Source organism: Artemia franciscana, chromosome 15 (assembly GCF_032884065.1).
Source record: "Artemia franciscana chromosome 15, ASM3288406v1, whole genome shotgun sequence".
Lineage (NCBI taxonomy): Eukaryota > Metazoa > Arthropoda > Branchiopoda > Anostraca > Artemiidae > Artemia > Artemia franciscana.
This window is the reverse complement of record NC_088877.1, coordinates 34,939,368-34,955,141: the sequence shown is the minus strand read 5'-3', so window position 1 is coordinate 34,955,141 and position 15,774 is coordinate 34,939,368. Positions and strand designations below refer to the sequence as shown.

General features: G+C 35.0%; 3 protein-coding genes across 8 annotated transcripts in view; 1 reads left to right on the top strand and 2 right to left on the bottom strand.

Moving 5' to 3' along the window:
• The window catches only part of LOC136036404 (uncharacterized), a 180,504-nt gene extending 175,553 nt beyond the window's left edge, over positions 1–4,951 (top strand). For 2 of the 3 annotated variants that reach the window (XR_010619722.1, XM_065718611.1), the window contains exon 3: positions 4,714–4,951. The gene's annotated coding sequence lies outside the window, so the exon portion shown is untranslated. The remainder of the gene's footprint in view (positions 1–4,713) is intronic. The other variant, XM_065718612.1, reaches the window with a different exon arrangement.
• The window catches only part of LOC136036399 (interferon-induced very large GTPase 1-like), a 53,178-nt gene extending 47,919 nt beyond the window's left edge, over positions 1–5,259 (bottom strand). For 2 of the 3 annotated variants that reach the window (XM_065718596.1, XM_065718599.1), the window contains exon 1: positions 5,130–5,259. The gene's annotated coding sequence lies outside the window, so the exon portion shown is untranslated. The remainder of the gene's footprint in view (positions 1–5,129) is intronic. The other variant, XM_065718598.1, reaches the window with a different exon arrangement.
• The window catches only part of LOC136036402 (interferon-induced very large GTPase 1-like), a 97,002-nt gene extending 85,943 nt beyond the window's left edge, over positions 1–11,059 (bottom strand). For both annotated transcript variants that reach the window (XM_065718608.1, XM_065718609.1), the window contains exon 1: positions 10,938–11,059. The gene's annotated coding sequence lies outside the window, so the exon portion shown is untranslated. The remainder of the gene's footprint in view (positions 1–10,937) is intronic.
• Between the last annotated feature and the right edge of the window lie 4,715 nt (positions 11,060–15,774).

The following is a 15,774-nucleotide window of genomic DNA, read 5'->3' as shown; positions in this document are numbered from 1 at the left end:
CAAATAAAACTAAAAACTAATAAAAAAGCTAAAAAACTAAAATAACTAAAAAAAGGCAAAAACTACAAAAAAAACTAAAAACTAATAAAAAAAATAAAAAATCTAAAAAACTAAAAAAACTAAAAAAACTAAAAAAAGGTAAAAAACTAAAAAAACTAAAAACTAAAAAAAACTAAAAAAAAGGAAAAAACTGAAAAATAAGCTAAAATAAAGGTAAAAACCAATAAAAAACTAAAAAAAAACTGAAAAAACTAAAAAAAAGGCAAAAACTACAAAAAAAACTAAAAACTAATAAAAAAAGTAAAAAAGCTAAAAAACTAAAAAAACTAAAAAAACTAAGAAAAGGTAAAAAACTAAAAAAAATAAAAAATAAAAAAAAAACTAAAAAAAAGGAAAAAACTGAAAAATAAGCTAAAATAAAGGTAAAAACCAATAAAAAACTAAAAAGAAAAAAAGGAAAAAACTAAAAAAAATTTCATCTAAAAAACTAAAAAAAACTAAAAAAGGTAAAAACTAAAAGAACTAAAAAAGAAAAAAATAAATGACGACACTCAAAGAGAAAGCGACCAGGACAAAAGGAATGTTCGATTAGCAATCAACAAAGCACCGGGACACAGGGAGTATAAATGACGACCAGGACATAAGTAAAAAAAAAAACTAACAAAACTAAAAAGAAGGTAAAAACTACAAAAAAACTAAAAAGAAAAAAAAACTAAAAACTAATAAAAAAACTAAAAAATCTAAAAATCTAAATAAACTAAAAAAGAAAAAAAAGGAAAAAAATAAAGGAGAAAAACAAAACTAAAAAACGAATGTATCTACAGACCGGGACACCGGGATACAAATGACGACCGGGACAGAGGGAATATAAATGACGACCGGGACACAGGGACACAACTACAACGGGGACACCGGGGGAAACAGGGGGATATAAATGACGACCGGGACAGGGAATGGTCGATTAGCAATCACCATCAACAAAGCTCAAGGGCAATCATTAGAATCATGAGGTATAGATCTGAATACAGATTGTTTTCCCATGGACCATTATATGTTGCATGTTTAAGAGTCGGTAAACCTGACAATCTATTTATATGCAAAGACAATGGGACAGCAAAGAATGTTGTATATTCGCAAGTTTTACGTAGTTAAAACCATATATATATATATATATATATATATATATATATATATATATATATATATATATATATATATATATATATATATATATATATCTGTCTATATTCACAGGTGGGACATAGGGACACAACTACAATGGCGCGTAACTATTATGGCGCGTAACGACTTACGCGCGCGAGGGGGCTTGGGGGGGCGCGAAGCGCCCCCACCAACTAGGTGTTGGGGTGGCGCGAAGCGCCACCCCAACAGCTAGTATATATATATAAATAAGTTGTTTGTCTGTCTGTCGACTAACGTCATTATAAGGATTGAGCTGTAGGTCGTCATGAAGCTAGTTGTCGTCATGTTTGTTATGACGATGCTTAGTATATGACGTCATTATAAGTATTTAAGAAAAAATAAGTTGTTTGTTTGTGTGTCTGTCTGTCTGTCCGCATATGACGTCTGAATTATTTCATCATATACCAATTCAAGAACGAATGTATTCAAGCCGAAGTAGCTGAGTTGGTAAATCGTTATGTTCCAGGTTATAGGTCCGAGAGGTTCCAGGTTCGAACCTTGGCTTTAGCATTAATACAAAAGAAGAAAAAAAACTAAAAAAGGTAAAAACTACAAAAAAAACTAAAAAGAAAAAGGTAAAAACTACAAAAGAAACTAAAAAGAAAAAAACTACTAAAAACTAATAAAAAAACTAAAAACTGAAAAAGAAAAAAACCTAAGAAAAAGGAAAAAAACTGAAAAATAAAGGAGAAAAAGAAAACTAAAAAAATAAAAAAAAATAAAAAAGGTAAAAACTATAAAAAAAACTAAAAAAAAGAAAAAAACTAAAAAAAAGGTAAAAACCAAAAAAAAACAAACAGAAAAAAAAGAAAAAACAAAAAATTTATTTCATCATATACCAATTCAAAAACGAATGTATATTCAGACCGGGGCACCGGGATACAAATGACGACAGGGACACCGGGAATATGACTGACGAAATTACAGACTGGGACACAAATGACGATCGGGACACAGGGAATATAAATGACGACCGGGAAACTCAAAGAGATATTACAGACTGGGACACCGGGACACAAATAACAACCGTGACACAGGGAATATAAATGACGACTGGGACACAGGGACACAACTACAACGGGGACGCCGGGGGGCACAGGGGGTATGTATAAATGACGATGGCACAGGGAATGTTTGATTAGCAATCACCATCAACAAAGCTCAAGGGCAATCGTTAGAATAATGAGGTATAGATCTGAATACGGATTGTTTTTCCCATGGACAATTATATGTTGCAGGTTCAAGAGTCGGTAAACCTGACAATCTATTTATATGTACAGTTCAATGGGACAGCGAAGAATGTTGTATATTCGCAAGTTTTACGTAGTTAAAAACATATATATATATATATATATATATATATATATATATATATATATATATATATATATATATATATATATATATATATATATATATATATATATATATATATATATATATATATATATATATATATGTGTATATATATATATATATATATATGTGTGTATATATATATATTTATATATATATATATATATATATATATATATATATAATATATATATATATATATATATATATATATATATATATTATATATATATATATATATATATATATATATATATATATATATATATATATATATATATATTCAAAGGTGGGACACAGGGACACAACTAAAATGGCGCGTAACGACTTACGCGCGCGGGGGGGCTTTGGGGGCACGAAGCGCCCCCACCAACTAGGTGTTGGGGTGGTGCGAAGCACCACCCCAACAGCTAGTATTTGTATATTTTTATTATGTATATGAGGGGGGTTTTTCCCCTCGTTAATACCTCGCTCTTTACATTAAAGCTTAAATTTTGCCCCAATTCTTTAAGAATGACCCCTGAATCAGAAAGGCATTAGAATAAACAGTTGAAATTACTAAAAATACTTTAGCGTAAAGAGTGAGGTATTTAGGAGGAGAAGAATCTCTCATATGCTTAAAAATATCTGTTCGCTTTAAGTTTTGATGCTGCTCCGTAGTTTCAGTTGAAAAAAAAACTTTTTCATGTTTATTTTTTCGTTTTTTTTTATAATTATGCTAGAAAATCCTGCGCCCTCTCATTGAATTTCTTGTCCCCCATGACAAACTCCTCCAAGGAATGATCCTCCCACGTAGATCCTCCCCCCTAGCCAAAAACATCCCCCTTAAAACACTTCCAAATAACCAGTACTGTATGCAAACACTGGTCAAAGTTTGTAACTTGCAGCCTCTCCCCCGGGGACTGTGGGGGAATAAGTCATCCCCAAAGACATAGTTACTATGTTTTTCGACTATGCTGAACAAAATGGCTACTTAAAAATTTTAATCCGTTGACTCTGGGAAAAAGTGAGCGAGGAAGGGGGCCTAGGTGCCCTCCAAATTTTTGGTCACTTAAAAAGGGCACTAGAACTTTTAATTTCCGTTAGAATGAGACCTCTTTCAACATTCTAGGACCACTTGGTCGATATGATGACCCCTGGAGAAAAATCAACAACAACAAAAACAACAAATAAACACGCACCCGTGATCGGCCTTCTGGCAAAAATTATGGATTTCCACATTTTTGCAGATAGGAGCTTGAAACTTCTACAATAGGGTTCTCTGATACGCTGAATGCGATGGTGTGTTTTATCTTAAGATTTTATGACTTTTAAGGGGCGTTTCCCCTATTTTCCAAAATAAGGGTCGCTCCTAACTACAGTTCGTAAACACAAACTGTTTGAATAGACCAGAGAGAAACATATGAGTATGAAAATGGGCAGAGAAGAGGGAAAGGGTAAAAAAAAATGCCAGAGATAAGGTTTTCTCTCCAGAAGGGAACTTGGGAAATTATATCGATTTCGTATCGTTATAACAGCCGATGTATCGATATCGGAGCCCAAAATCAATATCGGTTGAGTCCTAGTAAGGAGTGACTAGGGTCAATAAAGATTAATGTTACCCATCAAAAACCAAAAACTCGAGAAAATGTTTCATATTTTCAGAGAAGGGGAAAACAGCCCCCAAAAGGCAAGTAATCTTAATTAGAATCACACAATTAGATTGAGCATATTAGAGAGTCTTGTTATGAAGGTTCTAAGTTTTTATTAACATAAATGTAAAAAAAATTCCCAAATGAAATGTCCACAATGTGTGCTCATTAAAAAAAAAAAAATTCTTCATTGTCCCAGGGCCAAATCCTTGGTGTAATCCTTGGTGTAACATCATTATTCATATTGGAATGAATTTCAGCTTTAGTCATTATTACGTCAACAGGTGAACGTTAGAAGGTACATCGGGTATCTGCAATAATCCGTATCTAAAAACGATTCGAAAAAAAATACCAGAATTTTGAGGTATGACTTGCAGTTCTTCAAAAACGTGCCTGGGAAATTTTAAAATGTCTAAGACTCTTTTTATTTTTGATATTAGCTATTCTTCTCTCATTCACTTAACTTGTTTTTATTAACTTAATTTCTTGTCTCTAACTTCCAATGCATTTGCTCACTTTGCAGGTACGACGTAAAAAATTCTAGTGCCAGAGAAATTGTGTTAATCTCCAGGAAATTGTTATGCTACCATTTCAGGTTGACTACAATGTATGCACGGAAATTCCTACTGTCTTAGTCGATTAGCTTAGGAGTACATGACACTCTATACAGAATCTGCATACATAGTTCTGCATAAAGAGAAAAGAAAAGAACCTGAATATTTAAAATTATGTATTCTATTCAATAAATTTTCCAAGTATTACTTTATACTCTTTTGTCAGAGTAATAACATATGTCTTCTTTTGAAACTTAGCAAAAGTATATAGGATACCCTTACATCTAGGAAAAATTGGAGGCTTGATTTATGCCTAACACTGGGTCTGATTATAGACAGAATTATGAAGACTGGATTGAAATCCAAGAACAAACTATTTTCTTACCTGGATTTGATGCCCACAACTATGTAGGACTATTGCTGCTCTTTACTGTTTCTACTGAGGCAAGATAAGCGTACTATTTCTTTTTCTGCTTTCATATTTGATAATAAATATAAAATAATCAGCTCTTATCACGGCATTTGTTTTTTTATGAACATTATTTACTCTTTCATTAGCTAATTGTTTACATTCGAAAAACATACCAAAAGTAATGTCCTCTAGATAAGAAAACATTTGACCTATTTCACGATTTTATTTTTCGTTCATCTGCGTCATATGTCTCTGGGGAGAAAGCCCAACTTTATCGCTTGGGGCAGGGGTTGTATGTTATGCAATTCGTTTATTGTTTACATTCAATATTTCTTATCGGGGATGGAATTGTGTTTTACTCATTATATTCAAAAAGGGGAAGAGTATTTAGTTGAAGCTTTTCGGGAATGTTGTGTAAAACTAAATCCTAACCACTATGCCCATGTAGGTTGTCAAAAGGTTGATTTTCAAGAATGGCTTAGGGTATTACTGACATTTCCAGGGAAAGATTGGGTGGATTATTTATTGACTGAAAGGTAATATGCCTCTAGTAGTAGTACTAACATTAATGCTACTACTTTGGCTGTGGCTACTACTAAGGCTAAGAGATTACGGTGAAAATTTCAGGGAATGTTTATGGGATATTGAACTAAATCAAAACACTCTATATGGGTACAGGTTGTCAAAAGGAAGTTTCAACATTGTTTCAGAGACCGCTTAGGGTATTAACTTTGAACTTTCAGGTGATGTTGAAAAAAAGGCGGTATGTGCATACTGTAGCAATGCTACAACCAATACTCCACTTCTAGTAGTTGCGCTCAGGATATTAAGCTGCGGTTTTCAGGTAGGGGACGTTAAACTAAACAAAATACGCTATGTGTGGGCAGTCTATCTAAAGGGTAAATCAGCCATATCTCAGCCATATCGGTACCGCTGGAGGGTGATTGACCCTTAAAATGACTTGAAAGAATAGAAAAAACTATCTCGAGAGTTTTGTTTACAGTTTTTCAAGTTTACAACGCTACCTGCTACAAGGCTCGTGCAATGCGTGCAATTTAAAAAAGCGAGAGAAATTATTGCTAACAAGTAAAGTTTTTAACTTACTGCGGAAAATTTATTTGGAAAACAATTATTATACTTGGAGAGTTAATTGAATACTGAAGAAAAAAAAATATGATTACTTCTTAGCTATCTCATTGAAAGCAACTTTTATCAGGTTCAGAGCCCTTTAGTTTAGAACTAGGCTTTTTTTTCTTAATTCAGAAATTTGTGAGGGAAATAGCCTCTCCTCCTTAGAAATTGATTGAAATATTTAATGAAGGCTTGTTCAACATGAAAAAGACACTTGACTCGATGAATTGTGTCGCACCAGACCGTGTGCTAGAATTATCACTAAATCTGGAAGTAAATCAGAAAAGCAAATTAAGAGGTGTAACTCTATTCAAAGCAGCAGTTGTCAAGTGGACATTGGCATTTGCCATTTTGCTCTAGAGTATCTTCTTCTCTTCATTCAATGGCAGGACTAGATGGAGTGACTGGCTTTGACAGCAACATTTTGCAAATCCATCACAAGTCACGTAGCCTTGTAGGCAAGTCAGTTAGTATGTTTTAAGAGTGTTTACATCCTTTTAGGTATGATGAACTGGCCTTGGTGAATGTGATCACTTTTGAAACTTAATAGTGGAATGGATTGTCTCAGCAGAGAAAATAGGATCGGATCCAGTAGATAATTATCTAAGAGGTAATCGTAGTATTTCTTTAAAATCAAAGTTTAAGCCATGGAAAGCTGCTTGAAACCTAAATCATGCTTTTCATGTTAATTTATTAGAAAATACCTCCAATCAGCCTTACAAGTACTCATTTTTGACATTTTCAGGAAGGTTTAGAAGGTACATGCTAAAAGGTCTTTTACCCACCCTACGGAACAACTAGAAATAGTCAAAAAGTTCTACTGAATGTTGATAAAAATACAAGTGTTTGATGTCGATTTGAAGTTTTCACTTATTCTGTACGTTATGCAACTCTTAAGGACTATGACTCCATCAATAATGAAACATTATCAGATTTTTCAAGAATGTTGACGAGTAAGATTTTTAGTCAGCTCCCAGCAAATCTATGTCAACTATATGTGGGTTCTCACTTTTATGATGGAATTTAGGGAATGAAGACCAGACAAACTCACTGTTGTGCTTAGATGACAGTAGTGGTTGCCATAGCCAAAAGGGTGAGCAAAGTTAGAAGGTCAGTAGGACATATAGTGGAAGCATCAAACTCGGTGATTCCTGGCAATCAATTCTCAGAAGTTCTTTGGCCAGAGCTGACTTAGTGGCCTTTTTTATGAGTTTTGAAGCAATTTTGGTAGTACGAGCAGGAGCATTAGCATAATATTAGCAGGAGGTTTCCCTGATCGTTGTAATTTTGGTGTATTGCCCAGAGAAGGATACATGGAGCCTTTATCTCTTCTTAGTCTTGAGTTTTGAAGCACACACAAAGCAGTCCTTTGTATTGCAGTTCATGTTGCTTCCAGCTTTAGAAATAAAGTTCTTTTGTAAATTTTTGGTCTGGTGATACTTTTGTAACACTCGGTAGCTACGGAAGGGTATTAAAAGCAGGAACTATTCCTCCAATTTCGTAACCAAATTTTTCTTGTGCATGAGCTGGCTTTTTCTCTTCCAAGGGACTTTATTGACAGTATTTGACTCCTGAACTGCCTTAGTGGAAATGAAACGACAAGCTCTATATATTCTGTGGGTAAGAAGAGATCTGCTAAAGCAGCTTTTAAACATAACCTTATTAGTGAAATGGCTGAATTGACGCGAAAAGTTAAGATTGACCTCGTAAATATATCGAATTACGAAAAGGAAGTGATAGAAGAGGCCAAGAAACAACTATAGTAGCACATGGAAAGAATCCTACTAACTTTTAACTCTCTGAACAACTTACAAGTACACTTATTCCATAGGAAAAAATCGTTAAAAAACCTTCCACCCACTAAAAACAACTTTAAATATTACATCTTCACATTTTCCATTGTGTTTGTGCTGGGAAAGGTGGCCTTTCTGAAAGCGTTAATGAGATGATGATCTAACAATAACTTTAAAAATATTGCTCCAATACTCACATAATGGCTCAAAGGACGATACACAGTTCGAATTATACTTACTCTACGCCTATCCTTATTTCTTCCCTAGGATAGATGATAGACTATCTATGAGCAAGTGAAATAAATCATTTTTCTACAGTTTAAAACAGTTATACCAGTTTTTCGTCGCACAAAGACTATCTATCTCGGCTTTATGCTAACTAGTTATGGCTGGGCTCTCAAATCTTCCTCAATACCTATCTACCTTTGTTCAACCCTAGGAAGAAAGATAGACTATCTATGAGCAATTGAGATGAATAGTTTTTATAAAATTCTTAGAAGTTATGCCGGCTTTCCCTGTTAAAAAGACTATCTTTCTTGGCTTTATTCTAACTAGCCATGGCTTGGCTCTCAAATTTTTCACCAAGTTGATCAAATTCAAGCTTCGTGAAGCACCTGAAATCTGAAATCAAAGATACCAAAGCAAATAACAGAAGAACGAAGATATGCCAGTGACCTTTGAGTATGCCAAGTCGCTTGTTTGCAAATCACCCATGTTGTACACTCACTATTATTCCTAATTAGAATGAGCATTGATGAGCTCTCAAATGGCACCTGCACATGATGGGAGTGAAGGAGAGGATAGGTCTATTATTAACTTAGCCCAGGACCTGTTATTCGAAAAAGTAATTTTTGATTTTCTACTCTTTTTATTTTTACCCTTGATCAGGACTGTTCTTATTCATTTGTTGGGGTATAAATAATTAAACGTTATGTTGATTATAAACTATTTCTCAGTAGAATAATTTTGACACTTTATTCAATTTGCCGAATAAAAATAACAGTCACTCGTTAACAGTGTTTATTGTTTTGTTTTTTTTATCACTAACTTGCTGACATTTTGGATCAGTTAGGTTGAGATGCAGCTTAAAGGACCAAAATGTAATGGACTACAAGTGAAACTTGCCAGATAAGATTTTAGGTCATTTTTAAGGGTCAAGCGCCCTCGGAGGTACCTGTTTCCGAGTATAATCTTAATCAGCGTATAATTTTAAACTGAATTTTCATCCAGTTTATCAAAAAGGTGTATCTGCAATTTATTGAGAACTGCCGAGGGTATTAAGTTTAGGCTTTTAGGTTATGCTGATGGGGATGTTAAAAAACAGTAAGAGGGTAACCAGTACCCCTACTATGCCTCAGGCGATGCCCTCCTCCAGAAGACAGGTGATAAAATTGGTGGAATAGTCGTCTCATTTAAAGTAGTCGAAGAGCAAAAAAATTATGCCTCTGGCGATGACGACCTCGTCCCATTAACCCCTGGGGCAAACTTTCTAAGATATAAAACTTACGTATTGCTTATATATTAGGGCAGTGATTTGGAAATAGAAGAATGTTTGATTCTGAGTCTTCAAAAAGTCTAAGGGTATTAAGGTAACAATTTTTAATTATTATTTTTTTTTTGGGGGGGTGATTCAAAAAAATCAAGACATTCTATATGCAGGAAAGTTGTCAAAAGGGCACAGCAGTAATATCTAATGAACGGCCAAGAATATTAAGTTGAAGCTTTGAAGACATGTTGAGGGGGATTTTGAAATGGTATAGAGGGGCAATCATTTTCCTGTTGCTCTCATAGATGATCCCTTAAAATTAATAGAAATTAGAAAAAGGTATTTTATTCCAAATAGTCTCAGGACTAGAAACTATGTCTCCAGGGATGTCATGTCTTCACAGCCCTCGAGACAAGAAATGCAGATTATGTATTTGTACATGAGTTACACGTACAATTTGTTATTTGGAAAGGAAGAAAATGTTGGATGCTGTGTGTACTCAAAACAATAAGGCAGAATTTGGGGGAATGTTGTATGTTATGTACGGCTAATCAAAAGAAACTATGTGCATCCACGTTATCAAAAGTACGTATCTTAGGAACATAAAACGGTATGAACTTGAAATTTTTTTGGCAAGTACTATTGCAACTACTACTGTGACTGCAATTGTGACTACTCGTAACTGTGACTGCAACTTCATTTGACACTGATTCCTTTTACTTACGATTAATTTCAGGAATTTCCGAGGGAGATATTTTGACAAAATCAAAGCACACTAGGTGTGTTTCAAGCTTTCATTTGTGTTCAGATCAGCCTTTTTTTTAATATTTTACTAGCACTGATATATTACGATTGCAGCTGAGCCTAAAAAAAAAAAAAAAAAAAAAAAATCGAATTGCATCTTTTTGGCGTACATCGAAATTTGCAACTTGCAGCACTAGTGCGTATAAAATTTGCAACTAGACCTCTGATCACAACATGCAAGAATAGTAAAATCATGTTAGGAGGCTCCGTAGAAATAGATTTAAGGTGGGGGTAATCATATGGGGGGAGGAAAGGGTTAGGTGCTGAAAGATATGAGCAAATGCTAAAAAGTTAACTAATATGCAGTCCCAAGGGTGGGTATAAACTAAAAATTGGAAGACCCCATGCGCAAATTCATGTTGCAAAATTTACCGTCCTCATGTATGTATTTGGATGACTAAGTTTAAAACCATAGAACACTAGTGTTTCAGCTCCGGACATTTTCATAAAACAAGCAAGAATGATGTTCGTCGAAATATCCCGCTTTTTCAACTTTTGTGCCGAGTACCCCTCAACCACTAGGTTATTGAAGATACCTAATTTCAAAAAAAAATTAAATGGACTTACCAAAGGACTGTCAAAAGAACGGCAACAAATTACTAAGGAACAATAGATTTCCCGCGCTTGTATCGCCTTCTGTGCAAACTATGCAAGATAAGGTATCTAAAAATATATATGATGTGATGATCTTGGAAATTTTTTTATACTTCTGTGTGGACACGTTCAAATGCCTATATTTTTATTTAATTTATATTATCTGTATGGGTTGATCTAAATTTGCATTCTTATGGAACGAGCAGTCGGAAAAAACAATAAATACGAACAGGCAGGACATTGAATTAAATTTGGTTACGTTCTGGGATTCATGGAGCAAAAGTTAGTTAAATTCGACAGCATAAAACTTAATTTTTCTCAATGTGCAAAAAAAAAAAAAAAAAAGAAAAAAAAAACACTGAGCAAGGACCATACAATTAAAATTATACAATGTCACCCATTATTAAGGCATGAAAAATATATGACTGTGACTTTAATGCCTCTCATAAATTTCAACTTGTGTAAAATACCAGACAAGAGACTCAAAACACAAATTCAACCCAGGAAAACTAAATCCAAGCAAACTTTAGCCCCTGCAAAATTCAACCCAGTGAAATCATCCCAGCAAAATCCTACCTACGTAAAATAGTTAAAACGGAAAAATGTGAGTTTATATTAGTATAACCCAACAAAAGTAAACTAATAAGCACAAGTTAATCAAAGTTTTATTCAGAAAAGTGCAAAGTTTTATTTTTTCATCCTCAAAACAGACTAAAAATAGCTTATGTGAATATGCATGCGCAATTTCTCTGAGTATACAAAAGATTTATTGGACTTATTTTTTTATTGGGCACTAGATATAAATATTTAGTGTGTACAAGATTATCACCGTTACCAGTTGCTTCCAACGTCTTCCTGGCCGCTTGTAAAGAAAACTAAGTAATATTAATACTAAAGCGCACAAAAACCTTTGTTGTGAACAAATCAATTGCTTCCTTTCAAAACCGTAGTAAACTCAGGGAAAAAAATATAGGAAATTGATATTATGCTCCTTGGTTGCTACGTACGTAAAAGTAAGTCAAAATATTTTTAACTGTTGGGTAAAAAGTTGTGCATATGAAATAATTTGCGCTGACCAAATTTGACAATAGAATAGTTTCAGTGCCCATATTAATTTAACCGTCCACAAGGCAAATGCAAGCTTTCAGACACTTACCAAAATGAGGCGTTTTGGGTGTGATACTGAAAGTCTTCTCCATGCCTACATGTGTTATGTTCGCCCGTTGCTCGAGTACGCGTGCCCGGTGTGGGGTCCATCTGCTATCCGCACAGCGTACCTGTTACGCGACATAGAGTGCGTCCAGAAAAGAGCAACAAGGATTATACTCCGAAACCGTGACATACCCTATGATCAAGCCCTCGCTAAATTAAATTTATCTCCACTTAAAGTCCGGCTTGAACACCTTATTCAGCAATTCGGAAAATCCGTCCTAGCCAATAAGAGCCACCGATCAATACTACCCGAACCAGCCCCTCCCAATAGCCGAACTTGGTTACAAAATAAACTTGTACCCCCTAAAGTACGAACTAATCGTTACGCCAACTCATCTGTGCCTTTCTTCACATCAATTTTTAATGCTGAGTTGTAGTGTGTGATTTGTGTTTAAATGTATGATTTTTGTGAAAAAACTGAATTTAGCTATGCTACGATAGTTTTTTAAATATACCGATCTCTCTCTCTCTCTAGTTTATTTGGCTTGCAAACTTTTTAATGCTTTTAAATTTTACTTTAAAGTAACTAAGTTTTTCAGAAGAAAGGAAAGAGCGAAGTTGAAACTTAAAACGAACAACAATTATTTCTTCACGGTCTAACTAACTTATATCGATAAAACTATTTCAAACAAAAGCCGCATTTTTGTATGATTATAAAAAAAAATATCGCTTTAATAATGAAAGTAAAATATTCTACTCGCATGTTAGTAAATTGAGAGGAAGTAGTCAATCCGGACTTGTCCCAGTTAAAGATAGGAACGAGGCCGCAATAAGTGACAAGGAAAGAATTAAAGAGAGATGGGTGGAACATTTTGAGAATGTGCTAAACCAAGATATAGTTGCAGGAAAAGATATAGAAGAAAATGAAAAAGTTTGTGATACCTTGGATGTGAAGGAAGATCTGTTTTGCGAGGACGAATTAGCGAGAGTACTAAAAGGATTGAAAAATAATAAAGCTCCAGGTGCTGATAGTGTGGTAAATTAGTTTCTTAAATAATGTGGCTCTGAGGTTAGAAATAAATTACTGAAGATTACGAGCATGATTTTTGAAAAAGCAGAAGTACCTATCGATTTTAGGAAAACCTTAATTAAACCACTGTATAAGAAAAGTGATACGAGTGAGTGTCGTAATTATCGAGGCATTAGTTTGGTATCTTTAGGCAGCAAATTACTTAGTAATATGATACTTTTTAGACTGAGAGATGCTGTAGACAAAGTTTTAAGAGACGAACATTGCAGTTTTAAAAAAGATAGAGGAAGTGTCAATCAAATTTTCACTCATAGGTCAATAATTGAGAAGTGCCTTAGTTGTCAAACACCTTTGGTCCTCAGTTTAATAGATTTTAAGCAAGCGTTCAATTCTGTTGATAGAAGAGCTTTAGCAAAGATCTTATCCTTCTAGTATATAGCCTACAAGACAAATACGTTAAAGTGTAATATATGAGAACAACATTGCTGTGGTTAATGTTGGAAATGAGGCTAGTTGCTGGTTTTGTATTGCATCAGGAGTTAAGCAGGGCTGTCTTCTATCCCCACATATATGGACAATTTTGATGAACATTGTCTTAGGGGGCACAGCAAAGGCAATGGGAGAACATGGAATCAATTCGGGAAGTAAAAAATCTGCTAGATATAGATTATGCTGATAATTTAAGCATCCAACATATCAGCAAACTGCAAGAATTTTCAGAAGTTGTGCGAGTTCAGGGTGCTAGAATAGGTTTCGAAATTGATATTAGGAAGACTAAGTCACTAAGGCTAGGAGTAATGGACGATGAAAAGGTGAAGTTGGGTAGCAAAAACATTGATCAGGTGGACAGCTTTACTTACCTTGGTAATATTATTAGTAAAGACGGTTGGAGCTGTGAAGATGTTAAAAGTAGAATAACCAAGGCTCAGGGTGTTTTTACGGTTAGAAAAAAGTTTGTAAGAATAGGAAGATGAGTCTGCAATTCTGGAAGTGCCCAAACTAGCATAAGCGGGACCGACGGCTCTAAATCAAGTGCTCCGAAAAGCGGATGAAGATTTACTAGATGTTTTCTAGAGAAATTGCCAACGGTTTGTTCTGGGTACCCGTTTTACTAACTGTTTTTCAAGCAGTAGGTTGTACGAAAAATGTGGTCCAATCCCACTTTCTATGGCTATAATGAAAGAAAGGCTGAGATGTCTAGAGCACGTTCTGAGGATGAAGGATGACAGATTACCGAAGATTGTCCTTTTTCGGCAAACTGTCTAGGGCTAAACAGAAAGCAGGTCGTACTCATCTGGGGGTGGGAGAGGGTAATAAAGAAAGAGTAAAAGGAAATTGGAACTTCCTGGGGAGGGGTATAAAGAGGGAAGCTTTGAATAGACTGGAATGGAGGAGGAGCGTGCTTAGCTGTGTCGGCCTCAGGTGGCTTGGTGCTGCGGTGACCCATTAGAAGTATTAGTAGTAGCAGAAGAAGTCTTAATAATTTTCTAAGCGTTGATATAAATAGAAAGAAAAGAAAGTCCATAGTTGAACCCTGAGAGAGACCAAACAATGACGAGAGTGGAAGAAAAGAAGACGCAGAATTATCGTGAGAAAGCATTGGATTTAGTAAAATCATATGTTTTTGATGGAACACAAGTTACTTTAGTTTATAATTCTGTGTCTTCTTTTCTTCCACTATCATCATCGGTTGATGTCCCTCGGGGTTCAACTATGGGCTCTCTTTTCTTTCTGTTTTATATTAAAAAGCTGTATTGTACTACAGCTTCATCTTTTCCAAATGAACCGTTCGCTGATGAGAAAGCTGCTTCTGTGTGCGATAAATCTTTAAATGAGCTTCAAATAGATATTACTCATGAATACAATCGTATCCTGAAATAGATTGACGACAATAAACTTGTGCTTAATGCAAAAATAATATCAAAGAGCTCATATGGCATTTGTTATGAGATTGTAAGAGTCAAGAGCCTCTTACCACCAAGTTTCATTACGATCTCTCCATTCTAAGCGTTTTCCAAGATTTCCAGCTACCCCCTCCAACTCCCCACAATTTCACCGGATCTGGTCGGTATTTAAAATCAGAGCTCTGAGACACGAGGTCCTTCTGAATATCAAATTTTATTAAGATCCAATAACCGGTTCGTAAGTTAAAAATACCCCGTTTTTTCTAATTTTTCCAAACTAACCGTCCTTCCACCCCCTCCCCCATATGGTCGAATCGGAGAAGAAAATATTTCTAATTTAATCTAATCGGGCCCTGATACGCCTGTCAACTTTCAGCGATCGCTATATCGATCACGTATCTAGTTTCGGATCTTCTTCATGTAAAAATTGGGGTGGTCCAGGATTCGAATCTGAGACCTCTTGCATCCTGAACAAGAATCATACCCCTATACCAAATGCCCTACCTAAGAAGAACAATCATTTGCTTTATCGGCAAATAAAATTCCTTTCAACTATCTTGTTCACTCGCTTCCCCCCCCCCCAGATGATCGAATCGGGGAAGAGACCATTTCTAATTTAATCTCGTCTGGTCCCTGATATGCCTGCTAACTTTCATCATTGGGTAGTGGTTGCCATAGCCGAAAGGGGAAGCAAAGTTAGAAGGTCAGTACGACATATAGTGGA